The sequence below is a fragment of the Ambystoma mexicanum genome, chromosome 3p, assembly GCF_040938575.1.
Source record: "Ambystoma mexicanum isolate Mex_15411 chromosome 3p, UKY_AmexF1_1, whole genome shotgun sequence".
Classification (NCBI taxonomy): Eukaryota; Metazoa; Chordata; class Amphibia; order Caudata; family Ambystomatidae; genus Ambystoma; species Ambystoma mexicanum.
Genome location: NC_090925.1, coordinates 643,507,971 through 643,533,128, shown reverse-complemented (window position 1 = coordinate 643,533,128; position 25,158 = coordinate 643,507,971). Strand labels below are relative to the sequence as shown.

The 25,158-nt window shown below is 44.1% G+C and overlaps 1 protein-coding gene and 1 long non-coding RNA gene across 3 annotated transcripts in view; one reads left to right on the top strand and one right to left on the bottom strand.

Moving 5' to 3' along the window:
* The window catches only part of PDE6A (phosphodiesterase 6A), a 552,155-nt gene that overhangs the window by 186,100 nt on the left and 340,897 nt on the right, over window positions 1-25,158 (top strand). The gene's annotated exons all lie outside the window — the stretch shown is intronic.
* Window positions 16,941-25,158, bottom strand: part of LOC138580686 (uncharacterized) — a 226,369-nt gene continuing 218,151 nt past the window's right edge. The window contains exon 4 of the long non-coding RNA XR_011304322.1: window positions 16,941-17,633. This is a non-coding gene — a long non-coding RNA (uncharacterized lncRNA). The remainder of the gene's footprint in view (window positions 17,634-25,158) is intronic.

Below are 25,158 nucleotides of genomic sequence, written 5' to 3'. Positions count from 1 at the left end.
GAAGGTGTAGATTGGCAGGAAGGAGCAGCCTTTCAAGTGTATTATACAAATCAAGATACAGAGTGAAGGGCAGGCTGCTATTTACCAGCTAGTTGAGGTTGTTGGTGGGGGTGGTGGGAGGGATTGGAGTTTGGATTGGTTACTTTGGTTAATTATGTTTTTTCTGTTAGTGACAGCAGTCTTGGGGAAATATAATTTGTACAATAAACAGTCTGGGAACTCTTCGAGCCTTCCCAGTGGGGAGAAACTTGGCCTGGCCCGCCTTCTGGAGGAAGTGCGGGGCACCCTTATGCTCGAGCAGAGAATTGATTATCTTGGGTGGGAGGGGATCAAATGGGTGACCCTTGGGAGTCCCACTTTGGTTGATTCCGTTATGTAGATGGCTAAAGGTCTGCACTTAATTTCATGGAATGCACTGGGCCTCAACTGTCCCTCAAAGTCACGTAGAGTATTAAAATATCTGGCACAACATTGTACTGAGTTTGCGTTCCTACAAGATACACATCTGACCAGGGTTACTGAGAAGATTTTTGGAAAATCATGGGACTGTCACAGTTATTATTCCTCTTACTCAGTTTATGCCAGAGAGGTGTGTACTCTTATTCGCAAGTCCTCAGGCTTCAGACTGATTGAGATAGCCAGTGACAATGAGGGAAGAGCATGTCTAGTTACAGTGGTCATTCATAATTGCACAATTATCTTAGTAAATTATTACGGTCCAAATACCAACTCCCTTGCCTCTTTGGAGTGGGTTAAATGGCAACTACTGAAACATTTGGCTAATGTGGCAGTCTGGGCTGGGGATTTAATGCAGTGCTCGACCCTGTGATGGACAGATGTACAGGGACCACTAGGTCATCCACCCAGTCGACAGGCAAATTACGACTGTCCTGCTCTATATATAAGCTAATGGACGCCTGGAGAGATAGGCATCCAGAAGAACAGGGATACACGTTTAGGTCAGGGGTACATCACTCTGCTTCCTGTATTTATTATATTTTGTTATCGAGTAGAGGGGCGGGCAGGATTACAAAATGTGAGATACTTATGTGCACACTGTCGGATCACACACCGGTGGTCTTGAATCTTTTAATGCCGCGGCTAACCTGAGGTCGATCTTGGTGGGTGTTCAAAAGTGATGGCCTTTCTGATCAGGCATTTCGAGCGGAAAGTACTTAGATTATAACATGGAGTCTAGATTGAGATTGTACAAGGGCAATGGTTATCAGGCAATGCTGCCTTCAGTGAGCAAAGAATGTAATCACTATATGATATGTAATATATGGATGGTGTGACACAGTTGATGCTAAGAGGCTAAAGTAGGGGTCTGTAGCCTGTGCCTCTCCAGATGTTTCACACTACAACTCACATAAACCATCACCATTGGCTAAGTCTGATAGGAAGTGTAGTCCACAACCTCTGGAAAGCCAAATTCTGCAGACCCATAGGCACACTGGATGGGGCTTGGGAGACCACAGGGCTCAGAACTTTTGCCTACTTTGTGATGCTGGCCTCAGTGGTGGTAGCCTCTTTCCCATCCCCAGTGTCACACGCTATTCCACCTTCGCAGGCCCAGAGACCCATGAAGTATCCCCAACAGTTCTCAAGGAGAAATATGGAAGCTCAGCATTTGCCACTTGCGAGCCAGTGGGCACTTGGCTTTTGCAAACATCCTGATGGCACACATAGGGTTCTAAGGATCATTGAAAGACAAGTGCATAACAGCTGCTGGTGGGGTGTATCTCGAGCAAGCCATATGTAGAGACAGGAGGCCTGCTGAGCCATCTTGATTTCAGGCAGACATGGAGGATGAGCTGACTGATTAAATGTTGGCAGACTGCGCTTATGTTTCCGTACTACGTGGAACCATGACGTGCTCCGCAGTTCAAACAGCCCAAATGCAGACGATTGAGTTTGTCCTGTTCTCAGCCAATCAGTTCCTGCCAATCAGAAAGCCAGCTTACAATGCGTTCACAGCTGCTGTGGGCCTCTGACTCGTGAGTCTAAATAAAATCATGCACAGACACAGTATAAACTAACACGAGGTAGGTGTGGGAGTTATGCGATAGGTGGTGAATACGGAGAGAGGCAAGAGGAGGCAGAGGTTGGAGTGGATTGGTGTATAGAAAGGGAGGTGGAGGATTAATAACTGAAGAGAAGAATAGGAGGAGTTGGAGAAGAAACTGCTAAACAGAAAGGAACGGGAGAACTAGGAACACAAGATAAAGAAATGGAGTCTAATCAGAAAAATCTGCTGAGAAGGAAAGAAAGGAAGGAGATGCAACACATAGTAGAAGGGGAAGAGGTGGAAGAGGAACATTTAATGCGAGAGAGAGAAAAAGGGGGGGGAAGAGGAACACCAAAAGAGCATGAAAGTAAAGAAGAAGGTGGAGGCACATCTGAGAAAGAATGTAGGAGAAAAGGGCGCAAATACCAGTAAGGATAAAGAGCTGTAGGACTCATCAAAACCAGGTCAGGCAGGTGTTCCTAAGCTGGTGGAAAGGCTCTAGATCAAGGACCAGAGATACACTGGCAATAAGGGTCTATTGGAGGTGACCTATTGTCTAGGTTTAGCTATAATCCTTTCAAAACCAAACAGGTGGGGGAAGCTCACAGTACACTGTTGTTGAACTGTTCCAGCAGTGTCTAATAGCTGACCCCATCAGATGACCCAAGGTACCGTTGTTGGGAAATCTGGTAGCAAAGTCCAGGAGGACCAACATATGACCATGATTACTACCAAACCAGCCAAGAAAGATACACAGTTGAGAAAGAACTGTTCGCAACAGTACATAATCCAAGAGACTGTGATTAACCGTTTCCCTTTCCCAGAGATGTGAACATGCAAAAAAAGAGATGGGGCTGGGGGGTGGGGGGGACTTAAAGTCACAGTCATAAAAGAAGTGAAAGACCTGGTAGGATACCAGAGTGTTTACCAAATGTGCTCTAATGTCACCAGTAGGTTTATGTGACTTCCAACAACCCCCTTTGTTAATAGGAATGAAGTGGCTAGAGAATTTCAATTTGGTTTTGAGTTGTTTCCTCATCCCGCCAGGCATTACAATGGTCACTATTAATGTACATGAAGCAAACTTATAGCTAGGTAAACCACAAGTTAAAGAGTGCACAATGAGAACTAAATCACACTTAAGGATTAGGTTAGGCACGATGAGTATAAGTGAGTTGTTCACGATCTCAGACAATTGCTAAGTGGAGATGCTGGCATGTGAATCCAGTCTGTAATTTTAGCCTTTGACAACATTCCTTTCTAGTTCTTGTTAAAGAGCAAGGAGCTTTTATTTGTGAATGTTTGCCTTTCAAGAACTAAAATAATACCTTGTTTTATAGAACTGAACACAGTTCACTAAATATGCCATACTGCTAAATGACCTTATTATCAAGCAATCTCATCTGGTGTTTACTGCTGAATTTCAACTATTTAAATACACTGAGTAAGAACAACCATGCAATAAGCTCACATGCTTGTATTCATTGTTTGATGCCGGTTAGCTGATTGTTGGAATTGTTAGCCCAATGTGAGGAACACCTGTAATTAAAAAAAAGCAAAATATGTTTTATGTGAAAAAAGCAAACCTGAAAATAAGCTTGTCTGAGGTCTATGAAATGTGGTTGTCTCTCTCCTCACTTTGTCTGCTGATATAGCATTTATAAAAAGAAAGGTCAAGGAATGGTCTAAATGGCATACTTAAAGGCAAAGCCATTAGTTTCTCTGTAGGGCTATCAGTAATGGAGATAACGAAATAAATTGACAAGCTCATCGATACAAAGGTTCTTGTATTGTGGCAAAGGGTGCATTGTGTCAGCTGGTACTAGAGTTTTCAATGGCAAGTACTTGAATTCACATTTGAATTACAACAATGGTCTTTACACCGCCCTTTCTGCAAGCCTTGTTCTGAATCGCCCAATTTACCCAAAACGTAATGTTAGGGATGATCTGTGGGATCTGTAAACATGGCCATGTGTCTGATCTCAGGAAATTCCTGCAATGGTCAACAATAAATGGTACCTTGAAACTTGGCTGCCCAGTGCATTTCCCTTTCCACATAGATTATGGTCTGGTCACAAGGTGCCATCTTTCAGAAAAACCAAGGCCCTCTGAGACTACTATGGTGGTGATTGCCTTGTTAGGAAGGCTACTTTGCACTGTTGCATCCAAGAGGACTCACTACCACCCTATCCAGCCAAACTAATGGACCATGCACTTGTTCTGGTCCACTCATCTTTGAAAACAGATTTAAGCTTGTACGCTTTTTACGGTCATGGCCCTCGGCCATGCAACAGTATTCCTCTCTATTATCACCTCAACTTAATGGCTGAGTGGTTGCAGAGTGCAGAGTGGATGCAGAGGAAGTGAGGGACAGAGGCTGGTTAGACACAAACAATGTTAGCTAGCAGGCAGATGGGAAGTATGTTAAGAGGGTACGTCGGAGGCAAGGAGGTAGGCTTTTAGTTTGGTTTGGAACAAATCTGTGTGGTCTCTTTCTCATATTTCCAGGATAATTCCATGCAAGTGGGGCAAGAAGAGAGAAGGAACAGAAGCGAGTGGAAGCACAGGGAGGACGAGTAGCCACAAGGGTTGTCAAGGAGGCAGAGCAGAGATTACGAGAAGGCGTGTAGAGTTGGAAAGAGGAGGATAGATACAGTGGTGCCTTACTGTGGACAGATTTGTGAACCAGGAGAAGAAATTTAAATATTGCCCAGTTTTTCATTGTGCAATAGCACCTGGAGTGTTCCAAGTGTCGAATGGGATTACCACAATAGATGATCTCTGGCCCAAATGACCAGACAGACTCCAGGAATATGGCAAAATACTACTTTATTATTAGTTGAATGAAGTAGGAAAATCTGGCAAACATATTGTAGCTCGCACAGTCTGAATGTATTTCAGTTACACAAAATGTTTTATACCTCGACATACGTCAGCGATGACATCATCCTACGTGGCTAACAGTAAAAACCTACTGGGTGGAGGGATTGGTTAGGGGAAAAGTATACATATAGTTTGTATAAATGTTAGCATAATCATTGGATGACCCTTATCTGGTAGGTATGCCTTAAACTACCTCTAACTACGTAAAATACAGATACATAATGTAATAACAGCAGCAGAAAGGCCTGTGCAACAATGTGTGGTCCACCATTACATAGACCCTTGTGATTGGTTGGCCCTCCCTTACCAACCTTGGACATTCAGCCCATTAGCAGCATGTAAACAATTAAACCTAGGTGCAAGGGAACAAAGTTAGACAACTGCCTTTCTCAGCTAATTAGCCTACCGTCTCTCATCAGTTAGGCCTTAAGCCAGGGCTTCTTTTTTGTAGTTCACCTTACTGACTGTTCTCTTAGTCTGAACTTTAAAGGGAGTGAATGTACATTGCTATCTTCGTCAGGAGCTTTATCAATAGGCCTTGTCTTCTGGTTTTATACCACGTTTTACAGAGACCACGATTTTGTCCATTCTGTACCTCCATTTAATGCTATTTGATTGAATTTTATTTGGTGCTTTTACTCACCATGGCCTCTGGAGACTTGGATGTTACATCCTGCATGTACTGTCTGCATCTTTAGTTGAACAATACTTGGCACTCGCAACTGTTCACTCCTTTACTTAATCTAAGAGAAATATGTCTTGCGTATGTAGCTTATCCTCTTCAACTCCTTTCAAGCCTTGCAGTTGCTTCTTGTTGTGGCATCCTTGATTCTGAGCTAACCAAATATCCTTTGTTCTTGCATACATTTGTATTTCAGTGCCTGTCAGCACTGCAGCCTTGGTTTCCCTTCTTGAGGCTTCTCGCTTAATTATATACAATGCTAATGTCCATTTTCTCAACATGGGTGCTGTACTTGCGTTCAGGCTTCTGCATTGTCTTATCTACCTTGTGTTTCTGTGTATATACATTGATTACATCTCTTATCACTTATCTTCTTAGTGTATATGGTTTTCCTTTTAATTTGCGTATATGTTTACTTTGTTATTTAAATTACAGTTTTATTCTTTAGCTATCCATACATCGAGTTCAGTGCATCCACGTATCTTCTCTCTTTAGTGGTGTCATTTTTCTTCTGTCCGACTTTACTTATAGTTCTTCTATATCCACTGGTGTCTGCAAGCTCATGTCTTTGCATCATGTCGAGCGTACATTCGGTATGGTTGTCTGAGCGCATAACATCTCTCATCCCTTCGGTGTGGTATTGGGATGATACCCAGTGTCAAGCACAGTGCTTTCTTGCTGTTCTTCTAACATGACACAGGTGAGGGGGTGGACTCTATAAATGACATGTACATCTGCCTCTCTACATTCCTCCCTTTGGCTGAGTCCATGACCACCTCCACAATGTATTTAATTTTTTCTTCACACTGTGGTTTCTTTGGAATCCATATCATTGTCATCCTCCTCAGGCCACTGTATTCTTTATATGTTCATACACACTCCAGGTCATATGCCAGTACTCCCCAGTTGGTGTACAGAACACCCAATGCCCCACATAGTTCTTATGGTTCTTGGGGTAATAAAACTTTGTTCCTCGGGGTGCCACAATGTTAAAATGTATTTCTGAACTCTGACCTGGTTGGCAGAGGTTCAGAAGGCCAGCCTAGATTCTTGGAACAGGGTAACCTTCTGGACAAGCCAGACCAATCAAGGTAGCATTGGCGGCGTTCAAGTCTAGGTTTTAGGAGGGGTGAGGGTAATCGAAAGTCCACAATGAGCACACACAATAAACAACACCACAAATTACTCTCAGCCAGGTGTATATATAAAAAATACATGTACATTTATTAAATACCTTTTAAACCAAACACAATGTGAAACCACAGCAATATTAACAATACCAACACAACACTATGCTAAGAAACATATATACAGTATCTATTGGCCTAAAGGAATATTAAATAAGGACAGACCCACAACAGGTAACAGAAGAGGGTCAAACAGTGCAAATATTCTTTAGGCAATTCTTCAAGAGTCTCAACCCTAACTAATGGGCAGTCCAAGCCCTATGAAGTGTGGAGCCTTGTGCTCAAAAGTACATTCAGCGCAGCAGCACTCGATTGTGCGTTAAAGTACACAAGGGGTCTATTCAAGGGGCTATAGTGTTACTGGAAGGGGGATAAGGCGATGAAGAATAGAGTTCCACCATTCAAGGAGGCCCTTCACAAGAGGGCAGAGTGATTTACAGGATGCGAGAATAGGATGGTAGCACAGGCTACCCTAATAAAGGAGGGCCACCTGTGCGTTAAAGTCTATGGAAGCGCCAGGGGCCACCGGTAAGTGACACAAGTATTCACTGACCCTCAACGCATTCCGGACCAAACTTTGCCAGTCAAGTCCAGTTCGCTTGCAGGTTCGAGTTCAGCAGTTGTGCGTCTCTCTGGCTTTCAGAGGCTGCGTCCCGGCACCTCAGTCTGTGGTGGGACAGTGTCGATTTCTCCGCTTCTGGTGAAGGGATCGTGCCAGTTCCACTGCAGCTCGTTTTAGGGCACAGGGGAGCACAGCAGTAAGGCACCCATGAAGCATGTCATCAGAGCAGTGGACACGGGTACCACATAGGCTCGGGTTCAGGCAGACTCTCCGAACTCCAGACCCAGGAATGCTATGTGTACAAAACTCGGTAGGAGAGTGCCTTCTACAAATAACTTATGGTTCCCAAAGTCTCAGGTCAAAACTCGAGATGGGGGCGGTTCCAAAGCAAAGGTCCCATACGAGCTGGTCAGTTCACTGGGCGGTCCAGGAACACTTCTGAAAAGACTTATTTGCAGGTTTAGCAGGAGGTGCTGAGAATAGTTAGTCCCACTACTCCAAAGGGTTGAAGCACCCTTGCAGGCCTTCTGTGATTGATGAGAAAAAGGGGCTCCAACAGGACAAAAGTGGGATCAGGGTACTTGACTCCTTCACTAAGTTTGGTGTGGACTCAGAAGATTGACCTGGAGTAGGTTTAGAGTGCCTTATCTTATCTAGCATCTCCTTCGTGCCAAAACGAAGAGAAACCAATAGGAGATCTGCTCACAATCAACCATCCCAGACGTGGACCAATCACGGACCATGGTGGTCCCAGCCAACCCAGCACATCAGACATCCTGGCACCCAGGAAGTGTATTGGAATTAGACAGCTCCAGCCCCCATCCTGGGCGCACACGCACAAGGCATGCAGAAGCCCACGAAAGCTTTGGTTTGCACGGGGTCTACATGACCAAATAAGTAATTTCCTGGGTCTGCTCAACCTGGGGAAGGCAAAGAGATAAAATGGCCAAAGGACAGAACAAAGGACCTTTTGGCATGGCCATTCTAGGCACTGGCCACGTGGTAAACATGGTTTGAACCATAGAACAGAGTCAAAAATGCTTAAAAAGTAACTGCTGCAGCTCTGTCCTGGGCACACTTGTACATTCACAACCAATCCTTTGAGGATCTCTAGGGCCTAAAAAATGAAAAAGAGTCCCCAGTTGTCAGACTTCGGCTCCACCTCCCCCTTCTCCTCACCTGAATCTTCTGATATTGAGTCCTTTACCGTAGTCCGGATCCGGGGTCGTTCCTTCTTCTTGTTAGAGATAAGATCCTTAGGTGATCTAACCTTCTTATCGTGCAAGTAAGGTCTGGCCCCTCCGGAGGCCACCGTGGCAGAAGTGGATACCTGCCGTGGGGGGCTCCCAGTGGGCCAGCCTCGGTGCCCAAGGGAAAAAGCCGGAACGGCAGAAAAAACCCTTAAACGAAGATCTGCAGGCTAGGTGAGGAGTGGTTCCAGGCCAGGTATAAGGCAGGTTCTCCCAGGCGGAGATGAAGAAGGTTCAGTTATGATGGATTGAAAGGTGAGAGCTTTCTTCAAAGTCAGGACACTTCAGAATGCCGGGAGTGTCGGATGCTTCGGACACCGAAGCAGATAGAGGCCGCAAGCAGTTTAATGTACCGGAAGGCAGAGCGAAGAGCTGAGTGCGAAGGGATTCGCAAGTGGAGAAAAGTAAACAGAAGGTAAGTCAGCAGCGGAACGCGAAAGGGATCGCAAGCAGAGAAAAAGGATTCAGAAAGGCAGAGTGAGGAGCTGAGTGCGAAGGGATTCGCAAGTGGAGAAAAGTAAACAGAAGGTAAGTCAGAAGCGGAACGCGAAAGGGATCGCGAGCGGAGAAAAAGGATTCAGAAAGGCAGAGCGAGGAGCTGAGTGCGAAGGGATTCGCAAGTGGAGAAAAGTAAACAGAAGGTAAGTCAGAAGCGGAACGCGAAAGGGATCGCGAGCGGAGAAAAAGGATTCAGAAAGGCAGAGCGAGGAGCTGAGTGCGAAGGGATTCGCAAGTGGAGAAAAGTAAACAGAAGGTAAGTCAGAAGCGGAACGCGAAAGGGATCGCGAGCGGAGAAAAAGGATTCAGAAAGGCAGAGCGAGGAGCTGAGTGCGAAGGGATTCGTAAGTGGAGAAAAGTAAACAGAAGGTAAGTCAGAAGCGGAACGCGAAAGGATTGCGAGCGAGAAAGGCTGAACACAGATAGTAGGTTACGAGAAAACTACATAAAACTAGCACACAGAGCGGACAGAAAGGGTAGAAGGACACAGGAGAAAATAACAAGCTCACGCCGAAAACGAGAGCTAGGAGGAATACTCGGAAATAAGTAACGAGCTACTCGGAGCGCTGGTAGACGTGTAAGCAATACACAGATACAACGCGCCGAGCTGGAGGCGGGGCCTAAATTTATAGTGAAGGCAGCCATCTTGGGTGAGGACTAGAGCGTCCATCGATCCCACAGCTTCCACCCTCGATTCCTGACAGTATACCCCCTCTTCCTTGGGGGTCCCCCCGGTTTGCCTGGCTGAAAACGATGGAACCTCTTTACAAGATGAGGAGCATGTATGTGGTAGTCAGGCTCCCAGGTTCTCTCCTCCTTAGGATAGCCCTTCCAATGTACCAGGTACTGTAACCTGCCCTTACGATATCTGGAATCGATCAAACGAGCCACCTCGTACTCGTCCGGGGCAGGATCAACCTTAGGGCGTCCCTTATGAACAGGCCTCTGAAATGGGTCTTCCTTGTAGACCTTGAGAAGAGAAGTGTGAAAGACAGGATGAATCCTCTTGAGGGAATCCGGGAGTTTAAGTTTGAAAGCCACCGGATTGATCTGTTGAACAATGGGAAAGGGTCCTAGAAATCGAGAAGAAAACTTCCCCTTGTGAACCCATCTGGGAAGAAATCTGGTTGACAGCCATACCAATTGTCCCACCTTCCAGTCGGGGTTTGAGCGTCTGCTCCTGTCTGCCCACTTCTTCTGGGCATCCTGGCTGGCTAGATGAGCTTTCTTGGCTGTCTCCTGTACCTCGTGCAGATCTCTGAGAGCCTCATCTAAGGCCGGAACCTTGGTCGATCGTGTGTTAACCCAGGGTAGATATTGTGGGTTGAAACCGTATGTACAAAAGAACGGACTCATCTGTATGGTGGTGTGAATTGCATTATTATAAGCAAACTCTGCCTGGGGGAGAAATTCAAACCACCTTTCTTGCTGTGGACTACAGAAGCACCTAAGGTACTGTTCCAAGCTGGCATTAAGTCTTTCCGTTTGGCCGTTGCTTTGGGGGTGATAACCCGAGGAGAGAGCCCTATGGATTCCCAAGACCTGACAGAGAGCGGCCCAGAATCTCGAGGTGAATTGGGAACCACGATCAGAGACTATAGTCCTAGGCAAACCATGCAGGCGGACTACGTCACGGAGAAAGACGGCTGCTGTCTCAGAAGCTGAAGGCAGTCGCTGAAAGGCTGAAAAGTGTGCCAACTTGCTGTAGGAGTCACAAGTGACCATAATTACAGTCATACCAGAAGACACCGGAAGATCCACAATGTAATCCATGGAAATATGTTCCCAGGGACGATTTGCTAGAGGAGATTGTTGCAACAACCCTATTGGCCTACCCGTCTGATACTTGTTTGCAGCACAAACAGAGCAGGTAGATACGTATTGACTCACGTCCTTTCTTAGTCTTGGCCACCAGAAGCCCCTACTTATTAAGTCGTATGTCTTTCTGATGCCAGGATGACCTGTCAAGGGCGAGTCATGGCACCAGGAAAGAACCATTCTTTGAAGCTTCTGGGTGGGTACATAGAGCGCCTCCTCATGGTAATACAATCCATCCTTCTCTTTGGTGGTAATGTGCGCGAGTTCTGGGCAACTCTGATACAAGGGTATAAGCTCTTTGAGAAAGGTGGTCGTGGAAGCCAAAATCCTGAGCTTGGGGAGAACAAAGTCATGTCCTTGATATAATCCTGATACTTCCCCCTTACTTCGGGATAAGGCATCAGCCTTCCTGTTCTCCGTTCCAGGAATGTAAGTTATCGTAAAGTCATACTGTAGAAAGAAATAGGCCCATCGGGCATGACGGGCATTGGTGCATTCCATCTGCTGGAGTACCCTGAGATTTCTGTGATCAGTGCGAATCAAGAAGCTATGAGCAGCTCCCTGTAAGAGATGACGCCATTCCTGACAAGCTAGCTTGATGGCTAGTAGCTCTCTTTCCAATACGGAATAGTTCCGTTCGCTACATGTTAAGGTCTTGGAAAAATACGCTACAGGATGCTCAAGACCGTCCTCCGACTCTTGGAGGAGAATGGCTCCCACTGCTCCAATGGAGGCGTCAGTCTCCATGATGAATCGTCTTGTCTGGTCAGGTTGGATCAGGATGGGAGCCGTGGAGAATCTTCTTTTAAGGAGTCGGAAAGCTTTCTGAGGTTCTCCTTCAAAAGAATATAGTACTCCCTTCTTAAGTAAAGAGGTCAAGGGGAGCACAGTTTGTGAGAAGTTGGGGATGAAACGCCGATAAAAATTGGCTAAACCCAGAAAACTCTGTAGCTCCTTTATGTTTCCGGGTTCCTTCCAATCGTGAATGGCCTTAACCTTTCTTGGGTCCATTTCGATCCCTTCATGAGAAAGGATGAACCCAAGGTAGGACACAGCAGTGGCTTCAAACTGACATTTTTCTGGCTTGACCAACAACTTATGGATAAGGAGTCTTCTCAACACCTTCTTGACCTGTGCTCGGTGTTCATCAAGAGATTTGGAGTAGACAAGGATATCATCTAGGTATACCACCACGGATAGATATAACATGTCAGCAAACACCTTGTCCATATACCTCTGAAAAACTGCCGGAGCATTGACAAGACCGAACGGCATGACTCTATACTCGTACAAGCCGAACGGAGTGCGAAAGGCGGTCTTCCATTCGTCCCCCTCCTTGACCCTAAGAAGGTGATAGGCCCCTCTTAGATCTAGCTTGGTGAAATACCTAGCCCCTTGAACCGCCTCCAGGATGTCTCGTATAAGGGGCATGGGGTACCTATCCCTTATAGTGATCTTATTAAGTCCTCTGAAGTCTATGCATGGTCGCAACTCCTCCGAATCCCTCTTGGGGATAAAAAACAATGATGCACCGCAGGATGACTTAGATTCCTGAATAAGCCCGTTCTGTAGATTAGCGTCCAGATATTCTCTGAGGGCCCTTCGTTCCGGAAGGGACAGGGGATACATCCTTCCGAAAGGAACGATAGAATCAGGCACTAGGTCGATTGAGCAGTCCTCTGCCCGATGTGGGGGTAGCTGCTTAGGTAGAGTATCCAGAAAGACTTCGGTGTATTCATGGTATTGGGGTGGAACTGTTGCTACAATTAAGGAGCCTGGAGCCTTGGAACCTTCTCCAGTCACCACCATGGCCGCAGTGGTATTCAGACAGTTTGATTTGCAGAATTGGGAGTCGAAGCACACCTTGTTGGCAGCCCAATCTATAAGAGGATTATGTCTCCTCAGCCAAGGTATTCCCAGAACTAAAGGAAAATGAGCTGCACATATCTGGTCAAATACTAGGAGTTCTTGGTGATTGTCTATTCTAATCTGCAATGGAATCGACTCCCACAGGATAGGACCCGAAGAAAGAGGAACACCATCCACTCCCTCAACAGGTATGGGTCTGGGCTTGGGTCTGGTAGCGACTAGGTTCTCCTTAGCCCAATTAATGTCCATGAAGTTACCCGCGGCACCACAATCCAACATTGCCAATACCTCCACTGATGTCGCTTCAGATAACTTTACATGGACCTTGAAAACCATTAAACTACTGTCTTCGCCCTCTGCCAGGGTTCTTGAGTGGTTGCAAGGGTAACTGGCAGGTCCCCCGAGACTTCCCTTGCAACAGCCCGGGGGTGGAAGTTTTCCTTCTTCCTAGAAGGAACTTCTGGACAGTTTCTCAGCAGGTGTTTTGAGGATCCACAATACATGCACAATCCCTCCTCTCGGCGCCGTCTCCTTTCTTCAGGAGTCAGAGGTCCACGAGCGGCTCCTATCTGCATTGACTCTTCGGAGGATGATATCGGTCTCTGGATGGGAGTCTGGGAGGGCAGGCCTATCGTCTGTGAGGTTCCCCGTGGACGTCTCCTTTCTTGTCTGCGTTCATGCAGCCTAAACTCGATCTGGAGGGACAAGGTCATCAAGTCACGAAATGACTGTGGTCTGGCTATCCTCGCTAGCTCATCCTTGATCTCATCCTGAAGTCCTCTTCTGAAGATCGTCTGTTGAGCCGAGTCCGGCCAGTCCGCCTTTGCAGCCAGTCTGAGGAAGCGTGAGATGTATGTTTGCACGTCTGTATTTCCTTGACGGACGTCAAGAATGGCTTCTAATGAAGAGTATAGAACTTCAGGTCTATCGAATCTATCCTTGAAGGCTGTCACAAACTGATCGTAGACATTTAGGGAAGGATCATCATTGGAGACCAGTGGAGTTGCCCATGATAAGGCATTCCCAGAGAGATTGGCAATTATGAATCCGACCTTGGCACGGCTAGACTCATATGCATGAGGCCTGAATGTGAAGTATACCTTACAGGCGTCCAGGAAATCCTTGAGACCTCCTGGATGACCATCATACTTGCCGAATGAGAGAGGCATCGTGGGTAGGTCTCCGTGGTCATCTCGACGTAACACTACTTGTTGGCGAAGGACTATGTTTTCAGCCCTTAGGGATTGTACTTCAGCTGTCAGGTTCTGTATAGCTGCTACGAGTTCCTGGTATTGTTCCAAAGATGCCATGTTTGTAGTTGGGCGTTGTATACTGTCAGACTTCGGCTCCACCTCCCCCTTCTCCTCACCTGAATCTTCTGATATTGAGTCCTTTACCGTAGTCCGGATCCGGGGTCGTTCCTTCTTCTTGTTAGAGATAAGATCCTTAGGTGATCTAACCTTCTTATCGTGCAAGTAAGGTCTGGCCCCTCCGGAGGCCACCGTGGCAGAAGTGGATACCTGCCGTGGGGGGCTCCCAGTGGGCCAGCCTCGGTGCCCAAGGGAAAAAGCCGGAACGGCAGAAAAAACCCTTAAACGAAGATCTGCAGGCTAGGTGAGGAGTGGTTCCAGGCCAGGTATAAGGCAGGTTCTCCCAGGCGGAGATGAAGAAGGTTCAGTTATGATGGATTGAAAGGTGAGAGCTTTCTTCAAAGTCAGGACACTTCAGAATGCCGGGAGTGTCGGATGCTTCGGACACCGAAGCAGATAGAGGCCGCAAGCAGTTTAATGTACCGGAAGGCAGAGCGAAGAGCTGAGTGCGAAGGGATTCGCAAGTGGAGAAAAGTAAACAGAAGGTAAGTCAGCAGCGGAACGCGAAAGGGATCGCAAGCAGAGAAAAAGGATTCAGAAAGGCAGAGTGAGGAGCTGAGTGCGAAGGGATTCGCAAGTGGAGAAAAGTAAACAGAAGGTAAGTCAGAAGCGGAACGCGAAAGGGATCGCGAGCGGAGAAAAAGGATTCAGAAAGGCAGAGCGAGGAGCTGAGTGCGAAGGGATTCGCAAGTGGAGAAAAGTAAACAGAAGGTAAGTCAGAAGCGGAACGCGAAAGGGATCGCAAGCGGAGAAAAAGGATTCAGAAAGGCAGAGCGAGGAGCTGAGTGCGAAGGGATTCGCAAGTGGAGAAAAGTAAACAGAAGGTAAGTCAGAAGCGGAACGCGAAAGGGATCGCGAGCGGAGAAAAAGGATTCAGAAAGGCAGAGCGAGGAGCTGAGTGCGAAGGGATTCGTAAGTGGAGAAAAGTAAACAGAAGGTAAGTCAGAAGCGGAACGCGAAAGGATTGCGAGCGAGAAAGGCTGAACACAGATAGTAGGTTACGAGAAAACTACATAAAACTAGCACACAGAGCGGACAGAAAGGGTAGAAGGACACAGGAGAAAATAACAAGCTCACGCCGAAAACGAGAGCTAGGAGGAATACTCGGAAATAAGTAACGAGCTACTCGGAGCGCTGGTAGACGTGTAAGCAATACACAGATACAACGCGCCGAGCTGGAGGCGGGGCCTAAATTTATAGTGAAGGCAGCCATCTTGGGTGAGGACTAGAGCGTCCATCGATCCCACAGCTTCCACCCTCGATTCCTGACACCAGTGCACTGTAATGCAAGGTACATTGTGCACTTCATAATGTTACAATAAATGGCAACAAAGTGAAAGACTAAGGGAAACAAAGTCTCCCAGTACTGACAGTTTGAAGGGCATGTCAGTTTCCCCATTAAAAGCCCAGCGGAGTACATCAGAAGGCTGGGCTCCACTGGTAAATGTCAGGCTAGGATGGCCAGATAAAAGCAAAAGGTTGGGGTGTTCACAACTGGAGGGAAAATTACCAATAAATGGAAATCTTTCCTAACACACAGGGCTTCCATTCAGGTGCTTGCGTGTGGTGTTTCAGTCTGTGTATGCTCGTCAGCCACAGTTATAGCTTCTGTCAGGGTTCCATTTTCTCCATCATGGGCAGGTTTGTATGTACAGCATGAAGGCCTGATCTTGGTGCACACACCTCCTTCCATTGCTGTACTTAAGTCCAGGACATAACTGTTTTGGAGGGTAATGTGTCTGAGGGCCCTCAATTCTTCTTTAATCACATTAATCACGTGCCAGTGGCTACTTATCCAAATGCCAATAGAATAGCTGCGGTTTCTCCCAGCATCCAGGAAATCCTGGTGTTTCCCATGTATCTGCACAATCCAGTCTTTTTTGTTCCACAATCTTCATCTCTCCTCTATTCAGACCACTCAATGAGTACAGGATCATTTTCCATGTTGGGTCTTTTATCATCTTCTGAGTTTTTATGTAAGTATCTGCATATGGAACATTCTTTTTGACATCCCTCATAGGGTTGCCAATTTCCCTTCATTTTCTCCTCTTGTCATGCATGCTGCTAGGTGACTGAGACACTTTGCATCATGTGTAGGTATTTCTATTGCTATAAATGATCTGGCTGCGCTCATGACATAAGGTATGAGAGAACATACATAGCAGCTCTCATATGACGTTATTCTCCCCACACCACTCATGTGCTGATACCATCTGTTATTTTTTAAATGGGCTGACTTATCAAGGTCAGATAAAAGCAAAAGGTTGGGGTGTTCACAACTGGAGGGAAAATTACCAATAAATGGAAATCTTTCCTAACACACAGGGCTTCCATTCAGGTGCTTGCGTGTGGTGTTTCAGTCTGTGTATGCTCGTCAGCCACAGCTTTAGCTTCTGTCAGGGTTCCATTTTCTCCATCATGGGCAGGTTTGTATGTACAGCATGAAGGCCTGATCTTGGTGCACACACCTCCTTCCATTGCTTTACTTAAGTCCAGGACATAACTGTTTATGTGTATTTATATCCTGATAATCTATTCTTGCATCCCTATTAAGTTGGTTAATTTGTTTGGAAATAGCGGGGAAAATGCCACTTGTGCTTTTTTTTAGGGATAGAAACAGATGTCTCATTGTGGACCACTCCATCTATATTGTAAAATATCATTTGACAAAATGCTATAAGAATGATGTAGTAAAGACTATACATTGCACACAACTGAGCAACAAGGAATATTGCAGGAGAATCCATGTGCTATACAGCATTATGCATATTAAGTGCCCTTCTCGCTTACAAAATGGAACATTCACATTCTTTTTTGTCAACATTTATTTCCTGTTACTTTTTATAATCACCACTCATTTTTATAACAGAAATTGTAATAATATTGCAATGATGATCCTGCTGATAATAGGGGATGCCTTAGGATTTAAAAAAAAAGGTGACAGTATGAACTTCCGTCTCACTAAAGCTATCTAGGATAAAAGTATATATGTAAAAACAGCATACTAGAATGTATGCACCGTTATAGGCAACATAAAATGTTGTGTGCTCTTCTTTTGTTCAAAACATTGTCTCTTTTACCTAACAAAGTTAGTTCTGTGAACACTTGAAACGTTTATTCGTTTCCTTTTAAACTTGAGAATGGTCAACAGTTTGTATTGTTTTTATTTTGATGACTTCTGTTGTCTCTTGGTAGCTGATCTGGTTTTCATATGTAGATCTTCTTCTCTTGCATCACTGCCAACGGGTGCCTGTAGGGGTAGAGGACTCTCCTTCATAGAACTTTATTTCATTCAAATGCAGCCAAGCACGTCTTCCTTGAATCTTTATGGCAGTAGGGGTAACCTCCTCTACTAGGTATAGTCCTTCAAAACGGGGCTTATTCCAACTGCTGACTCTTTTTTTCATGAATAAAGGTTACAAACTAAGTGGTTTCAAAAGTTCAGTAAGGTTGATTGTTTGGCTGTCTTCTTCAATCTTCTTTGACCCTTCCCTCCAATTTTTGATCTGTTGGGATATGAAAGAAACACTAGTGGTCATATTTGTCAAATAATCATGCATCTCATCCCCTAATGTTTTTGCTACACTATGGGCATCCATTTCTATTCAGTGGGAGGAACAAGGGGTACTCTAATGCAGTGTCCAGTCACCAATGCCTGAGGAGTCAGCTGATGATCTGAGACAGACTGATTTCTTAATGCACATATGGGAAGTGGTAGGCAATTTAGCCATCCCTTCTTCAAAGTAATCTTTATCTTTGCTATCCTCTCTTTGAGGAGCCAGTTTAAATGCTTGCGAATACTATTCGCCTGTGGGTGATAAGCAGATGAAAATGTATGCTTAATGGCTAATAGAAGAGTTATTTGCTCAATACCTCATTTACAAAATGCAGCCCATTATCCATTTAATCAATATGTACATGCTGAAAGGGACCATTAGGATGGGATATTGCTCCTCTCACTGTTTGTTAGGTGTGTCCGGCTGTGAATTTCTGACAGACAATACAGTTTACAATAAATTGAGCAACATGTTCTAACAAATTTGGTGAAAACCAGTCTTCTGCAATCATGGAAGTAAGACTCTCTCTGGTTATATGCGCAGGATAGTGAAGCTGATCCAGCGCAACTTTCAATAACGCTAGAGGAATAACTGGCTTTCAGTACTAACTTGTCACCATATAGCCTTGGTGGGGGGATAAAGAACACCTCTGCCTCTTCCATAAATCTTGTTCTTGTCATTGAGCTCAACCTTGCAACTCCAATGGATAACATATTAAAGCCTTCTTTCATCATCATGCATCTTTCTGATATTTGCTTAACACTTTCTAATTCAAAATTAGAAATGTTGGGAACATAAGCTATTCTTTTTGCTTCAATGTTTGTGGCTTTGTTACCACGAGAAATCATGGCTGCCCTCTTAGTATGTGCTGTGCACTTCACCACTGTGATAGCCAATCAGAGCTTTAGTACCTTAATACGTTTGTCCAATAGTGAAGCATGTTGTACGGTGTGCCGTGTGAGCGTAGAACGCACCTCCTTTTCCGGTATGACAATCCTGCATGTGTGGTTGACATCACATAGGCAGAGCCAGAGTACACTGTCACTTCCTCATCCTTGTATCTCTGAAATGCAGCGATGAGCGCCACTAATTCTGCAGCCTGTGCTGAACAGTTTGAAGGCAATCTTGCACTTGCCTCTACTTCAAATTCACCATTCATTTTTAAACTTCACTACTGCCAATCCCATGTCTTTCTCCTGTAATTTGATCACTTTTCAAAGAACCATCAATTAATAGAATTTCCCTTCCTCCTGGAGCGTTTTCTTTCCAAAATGGCAAATAAGGAATGCTCGATGAATAAAGTCATTGAATACCCATTGTAATACTTGCAGCTTTTGCAATTGCAAAAGCAGCAGCAGCAGCTAATGTGTGTTCACAGGGGTAATTCCCTCTCATTACTGGGTCTAAAATCCCACTGTAATAAGCCAATAGTTTATGCCCATGTCCTAATGTTCTCTTCTGCGTAAGGACCGCTGTCTTCACCAATCCATCTGAATGCAAAAATAAGTAAAACTCATTATAGTCTGGAATCCTGAACACGGGCTGTACAAATCACCCTTTTTAAATCCTTCTGTCATCTTGTCTGTCCATATTATCTGGCCTTTACCTATCTGTGCCTCCTTGAGTCCTTCTAAAAGTGGTCTAACATATGTAAAAAAAGAAAAAAAGACCCTACAATAATGACATAGGCTTAAAAATTGCTGAATATCCTCACTGTCCCAGGTCTTAGGGTTATCATGATTTCTTCTGCTCTCTCAAGTGTTACTTTTCTTCCCTCTTGAGAGATCAAGTGTCCTATATACAGGACCTCTTCCTGACGATACTGTAGTTTCTCTTTGTCCACTTTGTATCCTTTATCTTCAAATAAGGCCATTAACAAGACTAAATCTTCTCTGCATTTTTCTTCTGTTTCACTGCACACTTATATGTCATCTACGTACTGAAGTATTGTGTGCTTAAATTGTATGTTACCTAAGTCCATCTGAAGGAACTTACTAAGGATCGATGAGGACACACAGAACCTCTATACGAAAATTAGGCCAAATCTTGGGAATCCTCATAAAGGGAAATTGAAAACAAGGCATTCTTTAAATCTACTACTGTAAAATATTTGGCTGTAGCTGGGATGTAACATAATTTCGTAGATGGGTTCCGGACTAAGAGAAATTCTGCTTTGGCAATATTATTTTTTGGGCGTAGATCTTGAATAAATCTCCACAACCCCCCCTGTTGATTTCTTATATGGGTACACAGCCGTGTTACATGTGGAGTCTGATGTTACCAGTATTCCCTTCTGTATTAAAGGAAAAATAATCTCAAATATACCTTCATCTGCTTCTCTGGACATAGGGTACTGTTTTGTTTGTGGTAAATTGCTCCTGGCCCAAGCTTTATTTTAACTGCTCCTGCGCCATTCAATAGACCCACACCATATGGACTGTTAGACCATAAGATGCCAGGCACTTTTTCTAAATCCTCCTGAAAAAATGATGGTTTCTGTTTTACCAGTGCCATTCTCTGTGGTATTTCTTATTCTCAATTTGTATCCAATATGTAAGACTTATGAAAAATACAAGTTAATCATCTGAATTCTCATCTCTGAGCAACTCCTCATCTGTCAAATCTGTAGTCTATATCCTTCGTCAAGAGCTATTACTGTTCTCTGTGCTCTTCCTTCATCATCCATCCCATGAGCAACCACCCTTTCCTCTCTTACTACCACTGGCTCTAGTTCTGTGGGAATAACCTGTCCTTCCTCACCGTCCATGTGTATTTCTGGTCTAAACAAACATTTGTCAGGTATCCTGAGCATTTTAGCCATCAATCTAGGAAGCCATGTCAATAAAATATTTACTCCATACAAAACTAATTCTGGGTCTAAAGGAACTCCTCGCAATGCCTTTTGGCCTGTAAATGATCATATAAATTCTGTTACATTCATGTAATGTATCCCTGAAGTGGAACATATAATCTCTTTGTCAGTAAAAGATATCATAATGTTAAGTTTTGTCATCAAATCACGTCCTAATATATTAGCTGGTGTCTGCCGAGAATACAATAGTGGCATAGACAAGTCATGTTCCCCTATTGAAATTGGTAATTCATCAGTAAAAGGAACCAGACTCATAGGCCAGAGAATCCCTGCACATTCATGGTGATGACAGACATTCCAGGATACTTTCTTCTCGAACACAGGAACGAGTCACTCCAGTGTCTACAAGAAACAAAAATGTATTGCCTCCTATCGTTCCCCCGACCCTCGGTTCCTCTTGGGGGTCTGGTGCACACAGATAGTACTGAACACATCATGTGGGCTTTCCTATTGTGGACATAAATTCATCCGTGTACCCGTAAAAGGATTCCCTCCCACTACTGGCACACTCCCTATCCTAGGTGTAGGTGTTTGTGGGTCTACTGTATTTGCCTTTGTTTGTTTAATTATTGTATGTTGTGTTTGCATGGGCGTTTGCTGTGGTTGCTCTTGTGGCAATTGTGATTGCAGCAAAATCTGCTGCATTTGCTGCGCACATGTCTGATACTGCATGTGATCTTTGGCATAATACTCCAGTGGTTCTTTACTGGATGGTGGAAAAGTTTGCCAGTTCTGCTGCATGCCCCCTGTACTGCTACATGCTCGGGCAATATGTATTGTCCTACCACAATTCCAGCACTGTTGCGGCTGTCCTTCATTAAATCCCCCCACCCCCTTGAAGGTGTTGAAATCTGCCTCCTTGTCCTCTAAATCCATTTCCTCTATCATGTGGCCAAAAGTGTATCTGCCCTGATCTGTGGGGTAGCCTACATTGATTGACTGCGTAGGCGGTAATGCTTGTGTGACCACTCCTTCACAGCTCGTCAGTACTGCTCCTTCTATAGCGAATTTCAACAACTTTTTCTGAGCTAACTTTGCTTCCTCAAGCTTCCTATTCTCTGCTTTTTTTTTATTCTTCTATTGTAACAATTGACAATGATGTACGATGGGCAACTGTATTTCTTGCCATGGCTTTGCTTCCATCTCTACCTGTTCTTTCATCTGCCTTTGCATTGGCTCAGGCAGTCGGACATTAAATATGATAAAATAATGCTACATTTATTTCCCATGGTTCCCTCGTCTCAAGACACCAACGTTCTTGAATCTCCTGAATATAAGAAACAGGATCTTCATTCTCACCCATTTTCCTTGTCTTAATCACACCCATATCTGACATATCAGGATAATGTACTCTAAGTGCCCTTCATACATCTGCTCTATAATTATTAAATGGCACTCCATCATGTGTAGTGTTTCGTGCTGTTGTACTCGAATATCCAGCTTGCCTCCAAATATCATCAGCTTTCTCCCCTAGGATAGCTGCTACTGGGCCTTTTATGTCACCCACTGGTAATGTCATTCTTACTAACTCATAAATCCATTTACCTGCTCCTGAAATTAAACTAGGTAGTTTGCATTTCAAATTATCTTTATCCATCTGCGGTCACGGTATATATTGTGGTTGCCCTCCCCCTTTCTCTAATAACGAGAATTGTGTAAAATCCTGTTCTACAATCGTATCCACCCATGCTTCTTGTCTTCTAAGTGGCGCTAGTTTCGCCTGCTTGTCTTCGTCCTGGCACTTACCTCAATCTACTTACATAAGGCAGGGACATTTCCCATACACTATGCAACTGTCCTTGCGGTCGTTCAGGATATGATATAGGTTCTGGTGTTTTTTCTTCTGGTTCTCCTAAATCCAGCCACTTTCTATGTTTGTGTCTTTTGACGAGCAACATGCGCCCTCTCCTCCCACTCTTTCATTTTCTTCCCTTTCTTCATCTGACATCATTATACCCCAACTGGTATGGCTGTTATCCCTTTCCTCGTCATCAAGATCTAGTTTACTTAGGGACAGCGTTCTATGATTCTCCATCATTACTTCACCCAATCTATCTCTTGTTTCACTCAGTGGAGATCCTTTGATACACCCTCTAGGCTTGTAACCATGTTTTTTCTCCATCTGCCTATTTAATTCCCCAATAATTTTCTCTATGCCTTCTGCTCATCAGCCTATGTTGGTACTCTAGGTATCTTTTTGAACTCCCTGTGGAGCTGTTGCAACCTTCTCTCTACCTCCCATTGTGCTTATTCTTCAACTGGTATTACACATCTATTAACAATGTGGTCTATTCCATCCTCTTTTTGTTCTCTGCTCATTCTCATTTCCGTTTGTTCTTCCTCTTCTCGTCTTCTCATCTCCCTCTTCTCTTCTTGCCTTCTCCCCACCTTCTCTCTTTAAATCTTTGTGCTTTTATTTCCTCACTTTTCTGTTCCTGCCCATATTATTTTCCTCTCTCTCTCTCTCTCCTTTACCTGCCTTCATACCTTCTTCATTCTTCCTTTCACTTCCTCTCCTTTTCCTTCTCATCTTTGTATGTCCTTTCTTGTTGATTTTCCTTTCTTTCCTTTTTCTCTCTTTCTTCTCTTTCTTTAACATCATCGATACCCTTTCCGTCTAATTTGAGTAATAGTTGTCCTCCCGTCCACTCATGCTGTACAATTTATTTTATTTATTTATTTTAATTCGTGTTACGCGCCACATGTCGATGGGCCTCAGGGCGCACAGAAAACAAGAACAAGACAAACAGAACAATAAAAGACTGGCCAGATATAGTGAAGGGAAGTTGAAGGTTTACTCTGTGTTAAAAAGGTGAGTCTTTATAGCCTTTTTAAAAAGATGATAATTTTGTGTTTGGCGTATAGCAGCCGGGAGTATGTTCCAGAGCAGAGGACCCTGGGAGTCAAGACTGGTAACTCCAATTGTTACTTCGCTGACTTTATTCTCCTCTCCTTTTTGACTCTTGGTCTCTTCTTCTACCTCTATCAGTCTATCCCTTCTCTTGTTACGCTCCTCATATTTACTACATTCGGGCATATATTCTTGTTCTTTAATCTTACTTTTTTCTGTACTATCTTCACTACTATAAACGGGGGGTGCACATGTCAGATTAATATACCCCACCACTGCTTTTACCTCCTTTAGAGGATAAAATCCTGTTTTTCAGTGGTTGTACTCCTGTCTTCAGAAGGAGAAAGAGGAGTCGAGGGTGTTGTGCCCTCCCGCTCATGCCGATTAAGCATCCACTCCTTCTCAGATGGGCCTCTTTCTCTCTCTGATACATTTTCCATAGTTCTAAAATGGCTAACCTTTTTTGTAACTTTTTCCCTGTATACACAGCATGTAAGTATGTTGTCATATGTTGCAATACTGTTCTTGATAGGGAACCCTGTTGCGGTCAAAGCATGAAAATGTTGTCAGCCGCACCTTTTACCCATTCAGGATGATATTTCTGAATCTTAGGTGTGTACCTCGGTAATGTTTTGCATAAGTGAGGAAGAGGAGTCTCCTCCTTGATGACAAGTCATTTTTATCTGTCAATACTTACCGGACCTTTTATTCTGCTATTGCTTTAATTAATTATTATTATATCAATGTTGTTCTTTCCCTTTTCCACAATAGTTCATATACCACGACATTCAATGTGGGCAAGCACCATAAATTGCCCCCCATTTCTCAAAATTGCTAAACAAGAAATCGTTAGACTGGGATCGATCGCAATCCATCTGTGCACTTGTACATACGAAATGCTACAGTCTGTATGCTACGCAAGGTCATGTGCCTGAAGCACCACAGAGATATCTTATCAAGTACTGTAGTCCCTTGCTGAGGTGATTTATTACAGACTTACATTTTAATATACTCCTGATGTACGAGTCCACGGGGGCGTGGACTTGAATACAGCACGTATTGCGGCTGTGCTGCTTATGCAAACGTGGCATTGCCTCCTTGAGGCACATACTTACGGGTTGTCCTAACGTCAGAAAATTATACTTGAATTATACAGTAATTTTTGCTGTACAAGGGCAGTATCAGTTGGACCAATTTTGGTCCTTAATTCAGTCAGCAGATTCTATTGTAATCACAGCGGCAGCGTACCACGCCTGGACCCTGGTGCGGCCAACATTAACTAGCTAGGGATATTAAGTTGTGAGGTAGCATTGAAACCAATATGAAATTATGGGTTCGACCCTGGTTTACTCCTTATTGATTTATATGTTTAATACATATTGTTTTATTGACTATGTCGATATCTTGTTTCTATCACATCTGTAATTTATGATTTGTTGGTATTTGCCGTTACTTTTTTTTAATGTGTTTTTGGTAAGACATTGTACATTACTTTTCTCACTTTTGATGCAAAAGGCTATTTTCAGCCAGATAAAAAAAAAAACATGTCTCCTCCCACTGCATAGTAATGTCTTCATTTGACTTGTAATATCACTTATTTGTCTGCAGTACTCATATGTTCTCCTCCTTAGCTTAATTTACCTTCTTCCTATAGGAAAAGTGATATTAAACATAGGCCTGGCAGGAAACGGGTACTCAACAACTCTTAATAAGGCTTACTTACAGGGAAACAAGTAATGAACTCCCTTAGG